At 42.1% G+C, this 12500-nt stretch overlaps 1 pseudogene across 1 annotated transcript in view; it reads left to right on the top strand.

Moving 5' to 3' along the window:
• LOC311228508 (unconventional myosin-XVI-like) overlaps positions 1–1899 on the top strand; it is a 190184-nt pseudogene extending 188285 nt beyond the window's left edge. The window contains exon 8 of the transcript in view: positions 1852–1899. The product of the transcript in view is annotated as an unconventional myosin-XVI-like (transcript). The remainder of the gene's footprint in view (positions 1–1851) is intronic.
• The last annotated feature ends 10601 nt before the right edge of the window (positions 1900–12500 follow it).

Here is a 12500-nt window from a genome sequence, read left to right as displayed (position 1 = left end):
GTGGTTGTGAAAGGTTTGTTTACATTGGTAATGCTTGACATATCTTTACTTGGAGTAAAACAGATCTCTCTTATGCGTTACAGTGGGTTAAGAGAATTCTAAATAAGGTATTTTATATCTACAGATCAAACTCTTGAACAATGTTTGTGAATCCCCCTCAAATGTATATATTCTCTTTTAGAAACGCTGTCTGTAAATAAACAGTACTGTATATTTGTATATCTTGTATGTCATAAATGTCTGGATGTAATAGTACTGTATATCTGTACTGTATGTCGTGTATGTCTTAAATGTTATAATGAATTGAAAAGGGGGAACCTGATGTAAACTAGACGAAAGTCTTTCTCTGGTCTGCATCCCCTTAACAATTGTGTGTGTATTGAGCCGTACTGTATTGTACCCATTCTGCAATCTGTTAATAACATTTCAATGAATCAATCAAAACTATACCTCACGTTGGAAAGAAAATGTATAATGACAAGAAATCACGAATCTGGCCTTTGATTGTTGCATCACAGCTCAGAGGAATTATCTGGAAAATTCCTGCAGTATTAAATGCAGTCTAGATGCAGCATTAGGAGACCAGACAGTGTCTAGCATAATGACTGATTCACATGCTCCAAATGTGGAAAGATAAGTACATGAATAAACTCATATGGAAAATGATTCTGGTAAAATGATTGAGGGGCAATTTCAAAAGTGTTGAAAGAACAAACGCGCACGTCGCACGTTGCGATCCTGTTACCGGGGGGCGACTCAGTCCACAATATTCCCGGGAGGTTCATTTTAGGAGACCGGGAAGGCACACGTCGTTCCCAGTCTGTAAGGCTTGCTAATGGAGCATATCTGCCACCCGGGACGCATATTTTGTGGAGGAGTAAAAAAAAAGATTTATAATAATAATAAAAAAAAAGGCCTAGAAGTTCAGCGTGAAATAGTGAGAGGCGGCTGAGCTCAGTGAGAGAGCGGGTCTTTGAAGCTTGTCACTGTGTGCGGAGTAAAATAACTCCCTGGAACACCCTGTTCAAGACAGACGGAGCAAGCCACTCTTCCAGTCTCTTTGTGCTCTTTGTACAGAGTACAAATCATATTTCCGTGGAAGGTCGTATAAGGTCCTCCTCTCGAGTATAATATGCTGCTATTTCTGTCGAATTCCTACCTCCTTTAGCCCTTTCACTACCACACTACCGAAGGTTAACCTTTCACAACCACACTACAGCCGGTTGTAGTGAAAGGGTTAACCGTCTGTAGTGTGCTAGTGAAAGGGTTAACCCTTTGGTAGAGTGGTAGTGAAAGGGTTAATAAGTAAATGTCAGAACTTCCCTACTAGTACTTCTGATTGTATTCTCGTGACATTTCAGGTCCACCGATATGGTGCAACGCCACAACTTAATGGCCACGGTTGTCATTCGATGATAGCCACCTGTTGTTTGATTACAATCACCTGTGTTTGAAATGTGGGCACATTTGAAGCGATAATGTTTTCCACTGTAACGTGTAAATGGTGCATTAATATAGTGCTTTTATCCAAAGCGCTTTACAATTTTGTTCCTCACACTCATCCATATCACTCACACATTCACACACCGACGGCGGAGGCGACCATGCAAGGTGCCGACCTGCTCATCGGGAGAAATTAGAGGGTTAAGTGTCTTTGCTCGAGGAGGAGCGGGTATCGAACCGTGGAACCTTCCAATTACAAGATGACCGCTCTACCTCCTGACCCACTGTCGTATGGAGGTGGCACTCTTTTTCTCTCTTCTCTCTCCTTCTCGCTTCCTCTCTCTCGCTCTCTCTGTCTGACGCTAAAGGGTTTGGCTGTTGCTTTCTCCCCCTGTCTTGTCTTTTCAGAGGGCTCATCTGAACTTCTCTCCGTTCGGTGCGGGGGCTGCCCTCTAAGAGGCAGGGGGGTGGGGTCGCTCGGAGCAGCCTTCACGTGGAGGGGTGTGGTGAGTGTGCCTCCATCGTGCCTCGCTGCCCTCCATCCCTCCTCTCGCTCTCTCTCTCTCTCTCTCTTCCTTGTTGCCCACTCGCCCAACGCTTCCTGGAGAGGCTGCCCTTAAAGGACCGTACCAAGTCTTTTTGACATGGGGGGTGTTCCAATTCATTATTGCCTTTAAAAAAAAATATATATATATATATATCAAAACACCCTTCTTCTTTTCATAATCTTTCAGAAATTCTGGCGATTCACCACTGCCATAGACTTCCATTGTATGTGGAACTGTGTTGTAAACACCATGTAAACCCATGAATGTCACCACAAAGTCACGGCTGCACTAACGTCTGAGGCGTATTTATTTTCCTGAAAAGTTTTGTTTTTTCCACCTGCAAAGTTGCTTGATTGTGCCTTAAAAAGTAAGAAGAGGAATTCTTCCTCAGATACTGTGTTACATCACAATGGCAAAACTTCAGAAAACAAGTGACACAACAGAGGTTAGTATGGGCATTGTAGTCCAATGTGACCTTCTTCAGTTGATATGGTATTGAAGAAACACTGGAAGCCTGTGGCAGCGGCAAAACCGGCAGAAAAGAATTATGGTGAAAGATTATGAGAAAAGGATGTGTGTCCGAAAAGACTGGTATTGTCCTTTTTAACAGGGAATTCCAGCTAAAATGGACTTCTTTGTTAGTAGTTGATTTTATTCACCTTTCATATCTATTGTTTAATGAGTTAGGAGGTCTTGGAAGGCAGGGAATGCAATCCTATGACGTCATCCTGACAGGAACGTTTCCATATACCTATATTAAAGATCGAGGATTATGAAGAGAGAGAGCTCATGACTCAAAACTCATAAAACAACAGAAAAAAAAGTTATGGGAAACTTTAGGAAAACATCTATCTTTGAAGGATAACAACCTAAATAGAAAAATTGAAAGAGTCCATTTTGTTGAAATTTTTTAAGCACAGGTCTGGGATCAGATTGGCTAATCACCATCTCCCCACCCGCAGCATCACAAGAATGGCCAACATCTGATCCTGGGGACAGTGGCTTGGGGACACCTTCAGCCGATCTTCCTTTTTTTCCTCCCTCATTGTTTTAGAAGGAAACTGCAGCTCTTGGTTTCAGGTCTGCCATACAGTCACGTACAGGATGCATCAGAGATGTCATTGTAATGTTCTCCTTGCCTTCCTCTGTCAGGCCGTGCTGTAAAGGTAGAATATGCAATGCTGTCAAACAGCGACCTCTAGGCAGAAGTGCTCCTCTTGGTATTGCACTTATTTTTTTAACATTAAAAAACTGTTTTTTTTATAACGTTAACCTTTCACTACCACATTACAGACGGTAGTGACAGGGTTAATCTTCTTCTATAGTTTGGTAGTGAAAGGGTTAAGGCCTGAACTCGGACTTTTGTTTTAGTGCCTCAACTTCTTGGAAGGATCTTCAACACACAAAAGAAAAATCTATACTCTACCAACTCATGGACGATTTAAAACCATGAACACAAACCTCCCTGCCTCAATTTGTAACAGTTTTAACTGATTTGATCTGTGTTATTATGTCTGTATGTTATTTGTTTAGATGGTGTTCTGTTTTAATGTAATCTCAGCATCATTGAATGAGGACTACCACCACAATGTATTAGAATTGAATAAAGGTTGAATGAATGAACTCCCACTCAACATCCAAACCACACATACAATGTTCTTTTTAATAACACAGTGCAATACCAACAAGTGGGGCTTGTTTGCCTAGAGGGCGCTGTTTGGATGCATTACAGATTCTACCTTTAACCCTTTCACTACCACACTACAGAAGGTTAACCCCTTCACTACCACACTACAGACGGTTATTTAGTAGTGAAAGGGTTAACCTTCTGTAGTGTGGCAGTGAAAGGGTTAAGGTGAGAGTGCCGTTCGCTCTGTTCCCCACATGCAGGCCTGTGGGTTCTAGTAGTAGTGACAGACTTCATCAGCGAGAGTTCGTGGTCAAGCAGTCGACCCTCGGCTGACCCCGGCTATAAGAAGCTTGGGGGGGGGGGGGCTATTCGCATGGCCCTCTCAAAGTCAGACATGTTTGGACAATGTTGATCACATAATTTGGGTGGACAGAGCACATCCACATTTCCGGTCCGTGGACTGACATTGGACGTGGTCCTCGTAGTAACACTCGTACACATTGGACGTTGTCCTTGGATTAACACTCATATACACATTGGACGTTGTCCTCGGATTAACCCTCATATACACATTGGACGTTGTCCTTGGATTAACACTCATATACACATTGGACGTTGTCCTTGGATTAACCCTCATATACACATTGGATGTTGTCCTTGGATTAACACTCGTACACATTGGATGTTGTCCTTGGATTAACACTCATATACACATTGGACGTTGTCCTTTGATTAACACTCATATACACATTGGACGTTGTCCTTGGATTAACACTCATATACACATTGGACATTGTCCTTGAATTAACATTTATACACATTGGACGTTGTCCTTGGATTAACACTCATATACACATTGGACATTGTCCTCGGATTAACACTCATATACACATTGGACGTTGTCCTCGGATTAACACTCGTACACATTGGACGTTGTCCTCGGATTAACACTCGTACACATTGGACGTTGTCCTCGGATTAACATTCATTCACATTGCACGTTGTCCTTGGATTAACACTCATATACACATTGGACGTTGTCATTGGATTAACACTCATATACACATTGGACGTTGTCCTTGGATTAACATTCATTCACATTGGGCATTGTCCTCGGATTAACATTCATTCACATTGGACGTTGTCCTCGGATTAACACTCGTACACATTGGACGTTGTCCTCGGATTAACATTCATTCACATTGCACGTTGTCCTCGGATTAACATTCATTCACATTGGACGTTGTCCTCGGATTAACATCCATTCACATTGGACGTTGTCCTCGGATTAACATTCATTCACATTGGACGTTGTCCTCGGATTAACATTCATTCACATTGGACGTTGTCCTCGGATTAACATTCATTCACATTGGACGTTGTCCTCGGATTAACATTCATTCACATTGGACGTTGTCCTCGGATTAACACAGGCTCATACACAGGTTGTGCCTTAAGCAGACAAACACGCAATGGCTAAGTCTACTTGCACACGCTCACTTACAACCTGTGGGAAACACACTTCACTGGATGTAATAGGTGTAAAATGTCCCTTTTTCAACAAATGAGAGCTGCAGTTTTCATTGCCGTTTATCCCATTCATCCGCTGGGTCTTTTTGTTGCCAAAACATCACACAACCCCCCGTTTTAAACCTCTCTCAGTCCGTTCTTCTCAAAAAAACATCTGTCTATTTTCAGCGCCAGCTCTATTTTAAGCTCAAAACGATAAAATTCAGATTGACATTGACTGCTCGAAGGGATCAGTCCAGACCTGTCAAACCAAGCTCCAACATCTGCCTGCTTTTACTATCGGTGTGTTTTGAACACTATAGGGAAAACGGAGGAGAGGGCCTACTTTGCGTTAGGCGTCACTTGTGCCGTTTTATTTTGGGGCCTTTGTTAAATTGACTTGTTGTCATGCCGTCTGAAATTCCTCAGTACCTACACAATCGGACAGAAGCTCACTACTCAACACTCAATGCCTTTAGAACCTGCTGCTCAGTACGTTCACTTGGTGCGTCAAATGATCCACTCCTACTGTGAGACATTCAGTTTGTGTCCCTGCCCTGCGATGAAACATCACATTGCCTGTTATTAAGAGTTGCAATATGCAGTAGCTATTAACTCAGGTAAACAGGTAATCTACTTACGCTCGAGAGGTGCATTGTTTGAATGGGGGGGGGGGGGGGGGGGGGGGGGGAGCCCCTGTTACCATCATGAGTTCATTGAGATGGGAATGACTCCCGCGACCCAGAATGCCATTCAATTAGCTGCATTCCAAACTGTGTCGATGTGGGATTAGCAGATCCAAGGCGGAGAGAGAGAGAGGAAAGCGAGGGATGAATGAAGAAGAGTGGGTGGGGGTGAATGGACAGGCTTATTTCAGTTCCTAGACATTAGTCGACAGCAGTCTAGACTAATTTGAACCCTTTACAAAGACCCATATAACTCAGTTTTAGAATTTTCTTTGGACAGCCTGTGTACGTATTTGCAGTTGTAAAGTCAATCAATGTGAAGTATGAATGTGGTATATCAATCGAAAGTACTCAACTCTACCGTCTTTAAATATGAATTAACACAACACTCTTAGACTACATTTAGATCATAAAGTTTGAAAACGTTGTTCCTCTGAAAACTTTGGTTATGTGGTTCTTTGTCTGAGGTACTCTATTCTAAAGAGTGGATAACTGGTTCCATGTTCTCTTTTGTTGGGTTTAGTGGTACGGCAGTTACTTTTTACTCTGATGGAGACGAGGTAGACTGGGCTCTATTGTTTGTGGTGAGCAGGGGTGTAAAAAGTACCCAGAAATTATCCTTAAGTGAAAGTATGGGTACCGTCTCAAAATCTTACTCATGTAAAAGTCAGAGTATCTGGCTAAAAGCACACTTGAGTAAAAGTCAAAAAGTTTCTACTTTTAAATGTACTAAAAAGTTAAAGTAAAAATGTTCGGTTTCGTCCTCTTCATCACTCGTACTATCGTTTGGGGCCATCTTCTGTAGCTTGTCACTCTGACTGTCTATTCTTCTGATAGCAGGTGTTTAATTAAAGATCCCTGCTTTCTTGTCTTGCACAAGGACCAATAAGCATGGGTATGGGCGGGTTAATTTTCCATTGATGGGGATTTGATTGGCTGTTTTTAAATAAAGTGCGGCCGCAGGATTAATAACGTTAACGTTAGTTCGGCCAGAGAAACAAATACTGGACCTTCAAGATTTGTACTTTGTACTTTTTAGGTCTGCATTTTAAAGGGGAACTATCTTATAAATGGCCTTTTTCAGTGTTTAGCATTGTTTCCTAGCTATGTGGACTTATATTAATATGATCTATGTCTCTAATTCTCATATTGGCGCATTCTTCCAATTCTCCTCTCACAATATTCACCCTCACCCTGAGTCATCTGAAAATGTGATGATTTGTGATGTCAGAGAGACTCAGCTGCATGATAATGTGGCAGATGCCACCAGGCCACACAGTGGTTTAGGAGCCCAGCCTCAAAACGGCTCGAGATCTTGAGGTAGAAAAATGCTGTTTTTGAGGACTTGATTAGAAATACAAAACAATGAATTAAAAAAAATTATAATTACAGAAGTGTTCCATAAACTCACAGGAATTGTGTAAAAGTGCCCAAATAGTGAAAGAAATAGTAAAATAGTTCCCCTTTAAATGTTTTCTTTTCTCTGAAATGTAATTGAGTAAAAGTACAAGTATACAAACCTAATAAAAATACTTGAGTAAAGTGCAAATCCCCCCAAAACAGTACTTATTAAGTATTGTAACGAAGTACAATTTCTCACATACTTTACACCCCTGGTCTAGTGTTTGTGGTGAGACTGGTCTCCTTGTGGGGGACATGTGTAACGGCGACACCTGTCCCCTGACGCCATCCAACCCTCACCGAGGGGGCCCTGAGAGTTGACCCTTTCACTGCCACACTACAGAAGGTTAACCCTTTCACTGCGACAATACAGAAGGTTAACCCGTTCACTGACACAGGACAGAAGGTTAACCCTTTCACTGCCACACTACAGAAGGTTAACCCTTTCACTGTGACAATACAGAAGGTTAACCCGTTCACTGCCACACTACAGAATGTTAACCATTATCAATTATCCTACTTTTATCTTTGTGCACCAAATTTGAGGGATCCTTGCTGAAAATGTGTGTATACAGTGCAGCCGGAAAGTATTCATACCCCTTCACTTTTTCCACATTTTGTTATGTTACAGCCGTATTCCAAAATGGATTAAATACCCCCCCCTCAAAATTCTACACACAATAGCCTACCCAATAATGACAAAGTGAAAAAAGTTGTTTAGGATTTTTTGCAAATCTATAAATAGGGCTGCGTGTGTGTGTGTGTGTGTGTGTGTGTGTGTGTGTGTGTGTGTGTGTGTGTGTGTGTGTGTGTGTGTGTGTGTGTGTGTGTGTGTGTGTGTGTGTGTGTGTGTGTGTGTGTGTGTGTGTGTGTGTGTACATATATGTGTGTGATCCTGGTTGCATGTCTGTCTCTGTGTGTATGCGTGTGTGTTCCCTCTGTCCTCACTGACCTTAGTCATGCCAGGGCTGCGTGTGTGTGTGTATGTGTGTGTGTGTGTGTGTGTGTGTGTGTGTGTGTGTGTGTGTGTGTGTGTGTGTGTGTGTGTGTGTGTGTGTGTGTGTGTGTGTGTGTGTGTGTGTGTGTGTGTGTGTGTGTGTGTGTGTGTGTGTGTGTGTGTGTGTGTGTGTGTGTGTGTGTGTGTGTGTGTGTGTGTGTGTGTGTGTGTGCACCAACTACTTTCATAAGAGGAGCATATAATGGAAAATATTCAACACAGAACACTGTATGTAATCTCAGATTTACATACAGTACAATCACACCCATGCCCAATCAATTGAATTTACCACAGGTGGACTCCAATCACGTTGTAGAAACATCTCAAGGATGAGCAGAGGAAACAGGATGGACCTGAGCTCAATTTTGAGTGTCATAGCAAAGGGTGTGAATACTTATGTGCATGTGATATTACATCTTTTTATTTTGAATACATTTGCAAAACATTCTAAAAATCTTTTTTCATCTTGTCATTATGGGGTATTGTGTGTAGATGTTTGAGGAAAAACATTTATTTAATACATTTTGGAATAAGGCTGTAACATAACAAAATGTGGAAAAAGTGAAGGGGTATGAATACTTTCCAGATGCACTGTATCTATATCAATCTTTAATATCTATATCAATCTTTAACAGGCTGTACTACACAGTAGAGGTTAGAGGTCAGGCTGTACTACACAGTAGGGGTCAAGGGTCTGGTTGTACTACACAGGCCATCTCTGCCTTTATCGCCTGACTGTGTCATTAACTGTCCCAGGATTATTACTGAGCTATAATCCCGCAATGCCTTTAGACACCAAGCATACACATACATGTGTATGCGTTTGCTTGGTTGTGTGTGTGTGTGTGTGTGTGTGTGTGTGTGTGTGTGTGTGTGTGTGTGTGTGTGTGTGTGTGTGTGTGTGTGTGTGTTTTGGTGCATGTATGTTGGTGTGTGTGTGTGTGTGTGTGTGTGTGTGTGTGTGTGTGTGTGTGTGTGTGCGTGTCAATGCATTTGTGTGTGTTGGTGCATGTGTGTTGTATGTGTTTTGTGTGTGTGTGTGCGTGTGTTGGTGCATGCGTGTTTTTGTGTGTGTGCGTGTGCATTAAGACCCCTGTTCCAACAGCTCTGAAGATGACTTGGGAGATGGTTATTGATCGCAGTGTGTTAGTATTAGTGTAAATGAGATGGAGATTGGAGCGGCCAGTTGACCATGATGCCAGAGGACTGTTATAGTGTAATTTACTTATCTATACAGCAAACCAGGCGATGGCTGATCGGATCAATGGAGAAATGCTATGTTTCACCTACTTGACATTCTTCAGTGTGTGTGTGTGTGTGTGTGTGTGTGTGTGTGTGTGTGTGTGTGTGTGTGTGTGTGTGTGTGTGTGTGTGTGTGTGTGTGTGTGTGTGTGTGTGTGTGTGTGTGTGTGTGTGTGTGTGTGTGTGTGTGTGTTTTCATGCACGTGAATATGGGTGTGTCATTGGGACTGGTGGCGGAGGAGGGTGTGTGTGTGTGGGTGTTTGTGTGCTTGTACCAGTAGATGTGTATTTGTGTATATCTGTGTGTGTCTTTTTGAAGCGGAAAGGGATTTAGGCCAGTGTGTGTGTATGTGTGTAAAAAAAGAAGGGGGGAGGGACTCTGAGTCCTTTATCATACAGTAAGTCCCCCTAGATCTGTTGAATGACAGGTTGGAGTGACCACTAGTCATCCTAGATTATCATTGCATTACCATAACATTAGCATGTCATTAACATCTTGATTTTGACATGGGGTCATCCTCCTGGGATGAGGTATTTAAGAGATGTGTTTGTGTGTGTGTGTGTGTGTGTGTGCGTGTGTGTGTGTGTGTGTGTGCGTGTGTGTGTGTGTGTGTGTGTGTGTGTGTGTGTGTGTGTGTGTGTATATGTGTGTGTGTGTGTGTCCGTGTGTGTGCGCTCATACACAGACATGTTAGTGTTTTGAACAGCCGCACCATTATCCTAGCTTAGCGTCATTCACTGGAATTAGGTGTGCCAGTGTAGCCTAGTTCCCACAGTCACGAAATACACTCCAAATACAACTTCAAAACGTTTCTGTAAACATGTTGTGACCTGTGTGTTTACCACGTGGAGAAATTAAAAAATATTTGTTGACATTTTCGTTTTCTAAGCAGATATATACTTGCAACTATTTTTACCCGAACCACTGCTGCCTGGGCGCAGTGATTTCATCACCTCAAAAGCCCAGTAAAAAAAATTAAAAATAGGTGTGAGCTAGGCTAACGGTGCGGCTGTTCCCTAAGCCTAATGCATGCACAGAGAAGAAAAGGGTATGTATCTGTTCTTCTAACTCCAGGCGTGGACACTTAAGGTAACGCACTTGTGCTTCCGCATTGCTCTGATTGGCCCACTGACCCCACGTGACGCTACGCTCGTTTTCGCCCACACGCCCGTAACGCAAGCGAGCCTTGTAATGTTAAGCGACCTACTCGCGGAAAATGTAATGTTAATCGGCGGAATGTACATATTTATCAAAACAACTACCAGATTCACTCTACCAGATTCACTCATAAACGTTGTATAACATAACGTTATATGCTGTTATTTCGCATTTTATTGCTAACGTTATGGGTTTGAATCACTGTACATTGAGGGGGGTTGAATCACTGTTTACACTCGCCACTACATTCGTCACTCAGTTTTAACATCGACGGTTAGCTCAACTCATTTGTCAGCTTGCTGTGGAGCCTATGGTCAGTTGGTGACAAGCAGTGTTAATTTTGGCAGCTATTTTCATTTTAGTTTTAGTCTTTAGTCATGTGTGAAGTGCTGCTTTTTCGTTTTCATCATATTTAGTCATTTTCATTTATTTTTCGTTTAGTCAGTTTTAGTCAACTAAATGTCTGAGCATTTTAGTCTTAGTCAGTTTTTGTCTCAATTTTGTCTTTTTTGTTTTCGTCTAGATTTAGTCGACGAAAACCGATCACATTTTTGTCTATTTTTTGTTAATGGAAAAAAACTTGTCAGAAGTCAGAAATAGTCAACATGGAACATATTCTGATTTAAATTGCGTATTTATTTTTTAACCTAGGGGAATCTGAGTCGGCGGCACAAGTAATACACAGGAAGGGTGCACTGTCGACCATTCCACAGCAATACACAGCAACACACTGCAATACACAGCAATACACAGCAACACACTGCAATACACAGCAACACACTGCAATACACAGCAACACAACACACTGCAATACACAGCAACACACTGCAATACACTGTAATACACAGCAGCACACTGCAATATACACCAACACACTGCAATACACAGCAACACACTGCAATACACTGTAATACACAGCAACACACTGCAATACACTGTAATACACAGCAACACACTGCAATACACTGTAATACCCAGCAATACACTGTAATACACAGCAACACACTGCAATCCACAGCAATACAAAATAGCTCTTTTCTTTCAAGCCTTACTAAATATGAATTCATGTTCTAAATAATACCTCTTTCTGTTATAAAAAAAATGCACCTTTAAAAAATATAGCTTCGTATCTTTTCAATGTAATGTAAATTATAACAGTAAACTCAGTCACAAAGATACGAATTAATAAAGTACAGTCACAGACAGTACGTTAGCTAGGTGTCACGTGGGCGCTAGTACATGTACTAGCTAGCAAGTTACAACAGACGGGCTAATCCACCACAAATGGCTCCATGATATATACTAGTCCATACAAATTCACTCATATGGTGCACTGCTAAAAGCATTTTTACATTTAGTCACAGGATGTACGTTAGCTAGGTTTAAGCGTACTTATACTTCGTGAGCCAACCCCGGGCCCTGTGAGCCGTCACGTGGCTACTGGCTAGCGTTAGCATCAGGGGGCTAACTAGTAGCTAGTAAGCAAGTTACAACTTACAACAGACGGCTAATCCACCACAAATTCACTCAGTCATATGGTGCTAATGCATTTTTACATTTACCTGGATTTCCTTGTGGAATGTCTTTAGATGGCGTTTGAGATTAGTGGTGTTTTTTCCCTTCATCCGATGACCACATTTCTCCCCGGCCTGAGCGGCCTCTCCTCGTGTTTCACTTTTTTCACTTTTTTCAACAATACATTCTGTCAGTCCTTCGAGCTCTATATATCTAAAAGTATGCCGAGAGGTCTGGTCTTCGTTTTCTTCCAAGCCCACGGGATAATTGATCATGTTGCTCTTGGTTCGCATTTGCGGTCGCCATTGTCTGACTGAGTGAGGGCCTGAGGCGGGGGGCGTCACTCAGCTGAGCAGCTATTTGATAATGC

The sequence above is a fragment of the Notolepis coatsorum genome (genome assembly GCF_963971535.1).
Source record: "Notolepis coatsorum genome assembly, chromosome: 5".
NCBI lineage: Eukaryota > Metazoa > Chordata > Actinopteri > Aulopiformes > Paralepididae > Notolepis > Notolepis coatsorum.
The sequence above is the reverse complement of the archived record's forward strand: the minus strand, read 5'-3'. Positions and strand labels throughout refer to the sequence as shown.